This window comes from Electrophorus electricus, chromosome 4 (genome assembly GCF_013358815.1).
Source record: "Electrophorus electricus isolate fEleEle1 chromosome 4, fEleEle1.pri, whole genome shotgun sequence".
NCBI lineage: Eukaryota > Metazoa > Chordata > Actinopteri > Gymnotiformes > Gymnotidae > Electrophorus > Electrophorus electricus.
In genome coordinates, this window is record NC_049538.1 from 6,086,656 (window position 1) to 6,098,859 (window position 12,204).

The 12,204-nt window shown below is 39.6% G+C and overlaps 2 non-coding genes across 2 annotated transcripts; both read right to left on the reverse strand.

The window, feature by feature from the left end:
• Positions 1-10,020: 10,020 nt before the first annotated feature.
• LOC113581874 lies at positions 10,021-10,232 on the reverse strand. Its single transcript, XR_003411107.1, has one exon. It is a non-coding gene; the product is annotated as a small nucleolar RNA U3 (small nucleolar RNA).
• A 691-nt stretch (positions 10,233-10,923) lies between these two features.
• Positions 10,924-11,135, reverse strand: LOC113581873. The gene has a single exon (XR_003411106.2). It is a non-coding gene; the product is annotated as a small nucleolar RNA U3 (small nucleolar RNA).
• Between the last annotated feature and the right edge of the window lie 1,069 nt (positions 11,136-12,204).

The window sequence follows — 12,204 nt, forward strand, 5'->3', positions numbered from 1 at the left end:
TGCATATATTGAGTAATGTATGGTTTGGATGTGATGGTGGCGAATGCAAACACTAATATGTAAAAGAAGGTGGGATGAATACATAATTGCTTCTGAGAAATGTATCAAATATGGGATATTTGTTTGATTGTTAGACATTCTCTGGAGGGTGCCTCAATAATGCTTGTTAACGTTAACCTGCAATTAAGGACAGGACCAGCTATTTTCTCTACTATTTCTGAAGTCTGCATCTTTCTATCTGAATGTTTAACTTTAAGACTAGCTGACTAGGGATTTAGAAACAACATTTGAATGGACTACAGTAGTCAAAGTTCATGTCAGGTGCCATAGGCATCAGTGAATAACAAGAAAGCACATCTCCAGTGTAGAGGATATTAGTGTTCTTTTAGCCTGGGTCAAAAAACACACTAAGTCTTAGTGAAATTGTAGTGCTCGCGGATGTGAAGCATGCATTTATTTGGCTTAAATCATCATTAAATAAGGCATTTCAGGAGTAAACTTTTAAAGGTTTTAAAATGGATGTTGTCGCCATTCACGGGTCATCGGCGACGAAGAAGACCAATTGCTCACAAAAAGAGACATGCCATACTCTGTTCACATTTCTGACCATTGACAAACAGGCGGCTTCTGCTTTCTTCAGTGAATATCAGTCTGTGGATTATCTCTGTTCTGGAGTAGTGAAAGTCAGACAGATCATAGCAGGATTTACATATTGCAAAGGCTGGAACAAAGGCCCCCTTACACGCACACACACACACACACACACTCTCTCACACACACACACACACTCTCACACACACACACACACACACACACACACACACACAGCCAGACCAAGAAACTTCCCTAATACATCATGAAGATTAATTATGAGCACAAATAAGACAGACTCTAATGAGGGCATGGAAAAAAACAAACAGAAGCTCGTTCTTAGTGTGAGTGGTAGTTGAACTGGGAAAAGTGGGCTCATATGAACAGCTCTTCAAAGGAGAAGATTATATGTCAAAGTGGAGATACCAGAAGAATGTTTTTAAGAATACACAATTCACTTTATACTTCACAACACACTATTGTACTCCACATTCTTTATTTTATATTTCTAAGGGCCTTTGCTACTTCACACATTATTTTTAGAGTATTTAGAAAGAGTTTTTTTTGTTATGTTCCACTATACTGTGCCCTGTCTAATTTATCATTTACTACGTTCTGTGTGTATAAAAATTTTCAATAAATGTTTTTAAAAATGAGCATGAATAAAGTGTAATACATGAGTGAAAATAGTACATGAATGAAAATGTACCCTATGTATGCAAAATATGCACCGCACAAGTGTCAAACTGGACCATTGAGGACTGGAGAAAAGCAACTTGTAACATCTTATATGAATCACGGGTGAAGCGTGAGTGCCGAATCAAAGCTCTTATTAAATGTACCAAATGAATAACTGCGAGTTTGGAAGGTGAGTGAATGACAATTGTAGAGGGGTGTTTGTGACATGGTAGCAGTACACAAGGGTACTTGGAAATTGGAGTTTGCACCAGTGGGAGAGTGTTGCCTAGATGTGGGCCTATCCCTGAGTTGTTGTGGCATGACACTAGCCAGTTGGATAAATTAGTTGCATAAAGGTTGCAGCATTATGAAAATTGCACCAATTCCTTAACTGCTGCTTTTGGTTTTATAGAATTAACATTAATGTCTAGGATAAAACTACTAACTGTCCAGCACCAATACTGATGCTTTACCAGAGTTTAGAAGAAAATATATTTTTGGCCATTCGGGCTGTTGTATCTTCATCTGGCTGAACTGGCAGGTACAACTGTGTACTGACAATGTAAATGGAAAGGCAACATTATGTTGTCCAAGAAGCTGTATATAAAATGAGAACAATAAGGTGCCTAAAATTTGACAATAGACAACAAACTGCACACTTTATGCTCCGAGAAAAATCTCCATTTGCATTAAGCAACTGCTACCAGGAATGACAGTGTTTCAAGTCTGTCCATTAAAATATGCTGCACTCACCTATAGCAGTATCAAACATGAAACATATTCACAATCTAAGGCTAGTAGTAGGTTATTAACTATTTTAGTCTGTGCTGGTTAAGTTATAATTCCACAATTACTTATTCCTGTTTCTGAAACAGGAGCAAAACTGTTGAGCAATAACTTGCTAAAGTCTTAGACAGAAAAGATAAATAAAAAAGGCAAATGGGACAGTAATTGGAGAGGTCACTGCAGTTAAAATGCAGTTTTTTAAGGAAATAACTTATTTATATTTATAATTGGAAATTGTCCAGTTACATGACAAATTATATATAATAACAGCCCTCCAATCACTAATAATAATTCCAGCCCTGAGCCAAGCACACTTGTTTTTTGTGCTAGAGGACAGCCTCAAGATATACAGCTATATTATGTTACTGAAAAAATCTGTGGTCTGGAGTAATCCGAGATCTGTGGTCTGGAGTAATCCGAGATCTGCTGTCTAGACTGATCTGAGAAGTGCAGTTTGGAGTAATTTGAGAACCAGTAACAGCTTGGGCTGGGTTTCCCAAAAACATTGTAAAATAAAGATGATCTTTACATAGTAGAGACACCATTACACTGAGCACTCTCTCTCTCATTTAAGATCTAAACACTATGTAGACTGTGGGAAACAGGTCCCGATCGTTCCCATTATCCATTGTTCACTGTTGTTTTTCCTCCTTGTTCACTGAGCGTGCCTGCTGGTGTCACCACTGTGTGTATCGAGTAGACCTGGTTTCACCACTGCTATACCCGCTAAGCTGTCCGGGCTTCACTGCCGCCACGTCAGCCAGGCGCGCCTGCTTTCACAGCAGAGCGAACCTCAGCTTGGAACTCCTGTACTGGCCTGCGCTCACTGCTAAATTTCCATCCTCACCACACAACATACATAGCCATGCTCAACCTTAACAACTTTCACCATCTTCCCAAATCCACTGCTACAACCATCAATAAAGCTGGTATTCTATTACCTCTAAAGCTGGTAATCGCTGCACCCACGGCTACACCCAGTGCAGTCCAAGACGAAACGTTCATAAAGCTGTCCATGTCTCTGCTGGCACTAACACACGCTCATTTTGGACTACCTCTCACCCTCCTGCACATTATAAACCTTTTGGTGTAAATCTCTACTTACTCTGTCTCTTTCTGCTTCTCTGGCTTCTCAACACTTCATTTTCTTTACCGAATGTCTGTTCCCTCTCGCAAATCATCCATAGGCCAAGAATTAATACTTGATATGTTCTTTATAAATTAAACAATTAACATTACCAAACCCAGCATTACGTCTACTGTAACGCTGCTGCTGGCCCGAGTGCCGAAGGGCGTGGAGCACGACACAGACTCCCTCGACAGTGACGTACATTTATTAACATAGAACGCATACTATAACGATGACACTCACAACATTAATGACGGACATGGCTTATACATTTAACAGTGGCTACACAAACGTTTTACATACATCAGCAAACAATGACCAACACGATGCACACACTAGCAGAGGTTTAAATAGACAGACAAATCACATGACAGTAAACCCCGTGCAGGTGCGTGCAATCACAGAGGGCATGGCTACAAATGACGGTGAACCCCCCAGCATGCGGCAGGCCGTACCACGTGACACGTGGGAGGGGGAGCGTCTCATGACATCTACCACATCCTTTGAGCACCTATTTGTTAAATTAGCCTGGTCAGTTTCTCTCCTACTCTGCCGCCCACCAAAATCCAGACCGTCGTTTTTATTTGAATGATCTGAACTCATCCTATTAGCTATTTCCACATCTACACCACTTGTTGTTTATTTGTAATATCACATGCAGGTAAATTCGCTAAAGATTTCTACACACTCCTTGACTGTTTTCATCTTATCCAGTTGGTATACTTTGCCACTCATGTTAATGGATACACACTAAACTTGGTCTGTGTGACGATTGGCCACCCTCCTGGCGTCCCTGTTTTATGATTTCTCTGTTGTGTCTTTGTTTTTCCTTTACTTCCCCGTTCCTTTCCTTGGTTTAGTTTTCTCCGCCGTTCATCTGTTCCTTCATTCCAGTCCGTGTTTTGGTTCTCCCTGTTCCCATGTTTACCTGAGTCTGTTTAGTGGCTAATTGTCTTGGTTATTTAAGCCCTGTGTTTTGTCTTCTAGTTTGTTGTGTTGTGTTGTGATTATGCTTAGGCTTGCCATAGTAGTAGTAGTAGTAGTAGTAGTAGTAGTAGTAGTAGTAGTAGTAGTTGTTGTTGTTGTTGTTGTTGTTGTTGTTGTTGTTGTTGTTGTTGTTGTTGTTGTTGTTGCTGCTGCCCATGTTTTACTGTTTGCCCAGTTTGTGTATTACCTGCTGTAGTGTTTTCCTCTTGCCTCTGTTTATTTTGGCCTTTGTGTTTGTGTTTCCCACGTTTACTAAACCGCCTCCTGCATATGCATTCTGCCTCTTGCCTGTCCCGAGTGGGATCGTTACAGCCTGTTCTTGTTCTATTCCAGTCTTGTCTCTTCATTCTCTTCCTGTCCCACTTTCAAACCAAATGCTTATTTTGTTTATGCCTTTGCATCATTATTGGGTTAAAAGACTAATTTCTTTTCACAGGATTCACCCCATTGACCCAACTACCTCTGTCCAGTCTATGTCCTCTGTTTTCTCTTTGGACCATGCCCCTTCTCCTGAAGTGTATGTTACAATGCTTAACACTGCAGACATGCTTGACCGATTTGCTCCCATAAAAACTCCATTGCCATTCTCTTGCCCTGGTTTACTCCAGCGCTTCATATTATGAAACAGGTTGGTCAGCATTTGGAAAGACTCTAAGAAACCTAGCCTCTACAGTCATGTTGAGGCTTATAAACAAATGTTGGCTTACAGACGTGACAGAACAGCAAGGCTGCCAGGATATTTCAAGGATAAGCAGCCTGATAGACTGCACAGCAGCAGATACTCTGAGGAAGGGACCTCCTAGATGGACCCAAGAGTAGATGAGGTAGTGCAAGGAAAGGGTAGTGGAGAAGAGTGGTGGAAGCCAACCAAACCATGTAACTGCAGGGATGGGGATCAAACTGAAGAGTGGGTTCACTAGAGCAAAGTGCTATGCATTCTACTCTCCTGGGAAGGTGGAAGAAACTCAAGGAAATTCAGGAGAGTGTTTGGTGCTGAGGCACACTTGATTAGCCTAACCAGGGATCAAACCAGGGTCCACACTACTCAGGAACCTCCACCTTAACCACCTTACTTTGGAGGAGATACATGAGACAGACAGACAAAACAAATGGTAAACAAACAACTGATACTTCAGAAAACAACTAGACACATACAGGGAAGTCTCACAGAGAACAGGTCAGAAAGTCACAGAATACCACTGAAGATGCCAATACAAATTACCAGCAAGCTCTGCACACATCACACAACAATGCATCACAAAGAAGTATTTATGAAGCTGTTATACAGGGTGAGGCCACCTGAGGGAGAGCAGGCTAACGAACCCAGATTAGCTGCTGGCTTATGGCCTCCCTCTGGTGGTCACTGTTGTGTTGTGAGCCACCCATTACAGTAGAGATGCTTTACATGCTGAAAAATCAACCTACCCTTCCAATCACATTCAGAATTCAGACGCTAACTTGCGTTGACTCTTTCCAACAGCCAAGCTTTTTAAACGTCCATTTTTAAAACGCATTGTTTCTTGTGAGAATTGTGATTCTTTTCTACATTTCTTTGAAAAGGAAATCTCTCACATCTATAGTTTTCTAGCGGCCCCTTATGGTCAGGCATACAACCCTTTCCCCTCGGTTTTTCTCTTTATTAATAAATATACAACAGCCTGCTTCTGTGTTTAAAATGGTTTATTCTTCTCAGATTTCTTATATCATTACTACTTCTCATACCACTACCTACACTCTTGAATCTATCACCACAGCTCTTGTTAAAGCATGTCTACCTTACCTAGTGCCACACCTCACTACACTTATTAATCAATCACTTGTCTTTGTGCCCTCTGTCTTTAAGAGTGCAGTAGTTACCCCCATTCAAAAAAAAACCCTTATCTACAGCATAATCATTTCTGTAACTATTGTCCTATGTTCAATCTTCCATTTTTCTCCAAAGTTCATAAGAAAGTTGTTGCTACACAGCTCCAAGCGGACCTAGATGACAGTACACTTTTTTAATCCTTTCAGTGAGGTTTTCACTCTTACCACTGTAATGAAATTTCTCTCAAGTTACTAATGACCTCTTCTTGCCCTCTCCATTCTTATCAGTTTAGTTGTTACATTTGACATAGTTTCTTATTCTAGCCTTCTCTCTAGGCTTCGTGAGCTGGGTATCAATGGTTATGCTCTTCACTAGTTTTCCTCCTACATCACAGGAAATAGTTCATTAACCTCTCATGTCATATCTCTTCTACCTTTGTTATTTCTGAGGGGGTCCCTCAAGGTTCTATCAATGGACCCCTGCAATTTATTAGCGACATCCTCCTGCTTGGCCATATCATGTGTCACTTTAAATTGGATTTTCACTTATACGCAGATGACAGTCAGATTTACTTAAAGAAAAAAGCCATTAATAACCCACCTCTCAGACTACTGGAGTACTGTCTATCAAAACTCAAACTCTGGATGAAGCATAATTTTATCAGTGATAAGCTTATTGTCCTTGGCTCTACATCAACACTAACTGGTTCAACAACTCCCCCCATTGGCAATGTAACTGTTTCCCTTTCCAACCTGTTTGGAAATCTGGAAGTCACCCTTGATTCAACTCTGTTATTTGAAACTCATGTTAATGCTGTTGTTAAATCTTCTTTATTCCACTTGTGCAACATAGCACAGATTAGACCATTTAGCTGATGCTTTTATCCAAAGCAACTTACAATTATGAGTGAACACAACTTAAGCAATTGCTCAGGGGCCTCACAGTGGCAACCTGGCAACCTTCTAATTAGCAGTCAAGCACCTTAACCACTGAGCTACCATTGCATCTTATTCATGCCTTTGTTTCCAACCTTCTTGATTATTGGTATTAATTACTGCTTACATCACAAACTTCAAATGGTTCAGAATTCTGCTTCCTGTCTTTTAACTCACAGCTGCTCATCTCAGCCCATCTCCACTGGCTACTGGTTAAATATTGGCTACTGGTTAAATACATTCATTTGAAAATTCTCCACACATTCAAGGCACTTAATCTTGCCCCGCTTAGCTCTTTTCCTTCTCCGCTATACACCCACCCATGCGCCCAGCTCCTCCTCGGCTGGTCTGTTAGCCGTCCCATTTCCCAACCTCCACTCTTTGGGTTAACGGCCCTTCTCCAGAATTGCTCCCTGTTTATGGAATACCCTCCCCAAGTCAGTCTGTCTAGATCCCTTTCTCCATTTAAATCCAATGTCAAAACTCATCTATGTTTCTTTTCTTACTTTTAAATATAGTTATGTACCCAAAGTTATTATATTATTTGGATGAACAATGTGTGGCTTCTGCTCCCATATGTCAAACATATCTTTGGCCAGAGAGTGATAATGTTTACTGACAGTAAAATGATACTGTTGATGATAATGATGATAATGTTTACTATTTGTCTTTGTTTTACTTCCTGCATTTTTAAGCTAATATAGAACAATGTATGTCATCTATGCCTGTCTCCCTTTATTCTCCTCCCTGTTCCTGAAAACAACACACTGGTGTTGGTACTTAGGACTAGAAGACCACAGTGGAGTCTTCTCTGTCCTCGCTAGCCTGAAACACAGACGACATCAAGTGCTCCTTGACCTGCAAAGGGAGCAGCTCCTTTGTTTCTAGACCATCACAATGGAGCAAATACAGAACTGCCAGGTTCTCCACAGCCTACCTCAGCCACCTGCCACCCCAGCTGTGTCGCTTATTTTCCCCTCGGTGATGTCTCCACATGACAACCCAGAGGTGTATGTGGAGCTCTTCGAGCTTGTGGCAGATGGCCACAAGAAAGTTTGGTAGCCCGCCTACTACACCTACTCTCAGGGGAGCCCCAGCTCACAGCTCAGCAGCCTCACATAGCAGCATAGCTGAAATGCGATGCACTGAGGAGAGCTATACTGCAGATGGTCGGCCAAATGCCGGAACAAACTCATCAGCGTTTACGAAGCTTAATATTCAGGGAGTTGGGCTGGCCCTTCATCTTCAAGCAGTAGCAACAAGATTGTTGCAGATGATAGTTTCTTGCTCCAGGAAAGGACTCCAAGGATGGCGTGGGTGTGGTGATACAAGAACAATTCATTGCTTGCCTTCCTGAGGTGGAGGGTCCAGAGCCACCACCCAGAGTCTCTGGACAAATCCATCCAGCTGGTAAATGACCATCTTGTGGCAAACCTGGGTGGCAGGACCCCCTCTCTCCCTTCTCTTTCTCACATACCCCAGAAATGAGCAATGCTTGCTCCTAAATCTTTTCACCAACTTGTTTCACTCTATCCCTCCTTTTTTTCTTCCACACCCACCCTCTTACCCACCTTTCCATCCCTGCTCCACCCTTTTTCTCTACAGGTGCACCTGGTTGAGCCTTTTAGGGTTTGCATAAAGCCATAAAGCTGTAAGTGGTCTTCACACTACAAGAATACATGGTGTGATGCATACACACATATATACAACAATACGTGGTGTGACACTTATTCATCCTCAGTTCCAACCCTGGCCAGCTCCAGTGGTACCACCAGATTAAAAATGCTAACATGCTGACCACTCACTGGTATGTTCTACTTCAGCCTTTTACTTTCCGGGTGTTCCACAAGGCAGGAATGCAGATGGCAGTGGCTAATTACCTCCTTTGCAAAATATGTTGCTGATAGAAATTTAACAACAGCTATTTTTGAAATACAAAACTGGTCACCTAAAGCATACTTCTAATCATAACACCAGCTGACTCTGGACTGGAATTAGGGGTCATGGTCAGTTTAACAGAAGCATTGTAAGTAAGACTTGATTGAAGAAATCCTTTTTCACTAGTCTTCTGACCAGCAAGTGGAGAAATCAGGTCTTTGCATGACAGACAAGAATGAAATGATTGAAGTTTCATTGCTTAGGTGCAGCTGCAGTTGAAGAAATGTAATGTGCATATTCACACAACTGACTACATATGCCAACTAGAATTAGTAAACAGCCATAACATTATTATTTTTAGATCTAGGACTTGCATAACTTGATTTCAAAACAAAATATCAGGTTTAATTTTCCTTAAAAACATGCCAAATCATCACACTTGTACATAACAACATTTCCACAATTATATAACAGTCCCTACTTTGTGTGCCCTACAAGGAAAAGTGTACATTTTTGAAACCCGGGAGAACCTAACACCTTTAATTATATTTCCATCCAGCAATCTATAAGATACAGCAGGAAACATCATAACAGAAATGTTACAAAATAAATCTTTATGCTACATTATATTAAAAGACAGTATTGCAACTTAACATCTTGAGATAACACTTCCAAAACAGATTTTCAAGAACATTAATCAGGAGTGAAGGGCATGAAAAAACCATTACACTCCATCCAATTCATTCTCAAAAGAAAGCATATTGGTTCATCATTGTGGATAGGGAGACATACACATTCAAATCACATTTCCAAGTTAGAAATTATCCTTGAAAATATAACCCAGCAGAAGACTTTGTTTGTAGTTTCCATGAGTCTTGTAAGCATTAAGAAATTGTGTCCTCACAAATCAGTACAATAGTTTAAAATCTTAAGTGTCCTTGCAAATGAAGAACGTGAATATTCACTTCCAAAGAAGTACAAATACATGAAATGGTGCAGACATAGACCTGCTGCTTTTAATTACGTAAAACGTTACTGCATACAAAAAGAAGAACTACAACAGGATAAGTTTTTTTTCTACAATCAAGCTATTAAACTGCAACAAAAATATATATGTTCCCAAATATGATAAACAAATAAACGTGTTAAGAACTATAAAAATAGTTCTAGTTTTATAAATAAAAATGTTAAGAACTTTTCTTTTAAACTAAAAAAAAAAAAAAAAGCAACCCACTCAGAACATACTTCCTTCCTCTGCACTGTGGAACACAGTAAGAACATTCATCAAGAATGAAGTATGTGAAACAAAACCATTACACTCCATCCAATTCATTCTCAAAAGGAACCATGTTGGTTCATCATCGTGAATAGGGAGACATACACATCCAAATCACACTTCCAAGTTACAAACTACAGAAATTATGCTTGAAAAGATAACCCAGTATTTCAAACTAAAACGTAAACAGTGTCTCCTTGAAATTATTTTTCAAAAGGATGTCAGATTGCATCTGTAAATCAATTTTGTTAAATACTCCAAAAGGAAGCATTGCAACTTAACATATTGAGATGCTTCCAAAACAGATTTTCAAATTGAAAATTCTAGAAATGATACTTCAATGTGTAATTTAACCTAACTGAATAAAAGGCAGAACTGCTCCATTTGAGCCTACATTACAAAACATTCAATTGCATATATGTCAGTTTGGTGAATGGATTTCTAAATGTGAAAAAAGGCATATGCACACCAATTTCACAGAAAATAACGAGATATTCAACAATAGCTGTACAGTTTTCTTTTCCATTTCCATGAGACTTGTGAACTAAGTTAAAAAAGACTGAGTTCTCACATAACTCAGAAAACCCAACAATAGTTTCAAATCTTGTGTCCCTGCAGTGGAAGAAATGTGAATAGCATCTTCGCATGATTGATGGCAAATACTGGAAATGTTGCAGACACAACTGATACATTACTGTAGACAGAAACAACACAACAAAACAAGCTGCATTTTCTTTCACAAACATGCTATTAAGCTGCTTCAAAAAGACATATATCCACAAATAAGATAAGCAAAACCAGAACAAAAAACTTAATAAAATAGTTAGCTCCTTCTTTCTAAGACTCAAAAGCACAACCCACGCAGAAGATACTTCCTTTCTCTACACTGTGGAACACAGTAAGAACATTCATCAGGAATGAAGTGCATGAAATAAAACCATCACACTTCACCCAATTCATTCTCAAAAGGAAGCATATTGGCTCATCATCGTAGATAGGGAGACCTACACATTCAAATCACATTTCCAAGTTAAAAACTACAGAAACGATCCCTGAAAGTATAGCCAAACCTCTACAGCCAAGTGGCAAGACAGCTCCACCTTGAAACTAAGTTTCAAAAGAATGCCAGGTTGCTCATTTATCTGAATGTAGATGATGGGCAGGCAATTGACCAGCATTACGTATTGGATGTGAGGTTGCATCTGCGTATCAGTGTTGATGAATAATAATGTCAAGAAAGGTCTGTCTACAGACTACAGACAAGATGTGTGTATCTTTGTGTCAAAATATTGATTAACCATGACCCTAACCCTAGCAATCTTTATTTAGAATAAACTGTGGAAATGATACTTTAATATATAATGTAAACTAGTTGAATATAAGAGAGTAGAGTTCCATTTGAACGTGCATTACAAAAATATTACATTGTATATATCTGTCAGTTTCAGTGACTGGCTTTCACAAAATATTAAGTAAGAGATTTTCAAGCTCATCGAAAAGCTGTCATATGACTTCAGAGCATATAAAGGCATGTTAGATCATTTTTTGCTGCCACCTTTTGTTGTCAAAACTTTTGGGAAGACCTTTCCTGATGCAGCAAGATTGTGCCCCTCTGTACAAAGTGAGGTCCTTACCTGTGCTTGCAGTTGAAGCATGTAAAATGCTTATTCTCAGGTAAAATACTGTAACAGAAGGGAACATAGAATAGTACTTTAAAACATGCAACAGGAATAACCTCCTTTACAACCATGCCGGTAAAGGTATGTATACCTCCACACAATGTAAACATTTGCTAAACAACCTAAAACCACAAGAAAAAGCAACTTATTCAGCACATTCTTCTGTTCTCTGGACTGCGAAGCACAGAGAGAACATTCGTCATTACCAAAGTTTTCCACATTCTACCCTACTTCTGAACAATGTTTCCAAGTTAAAAACTACAGAAATCAGCCCTCAAAGTATTACCCAAATTCCTTAACCAGAAAGCAAGGCCAAGAAACCTATGCTTCAAAAGGGTGTTAGGTTGTGCATGTGTATCAGATTTGGTGAATACTCCAATAATTCTGTATTTACACTGAATTTACCAAAAGTATGTGGACACACTGTTTGATTATTGAGTTCAGGTGTTTTTGCGACT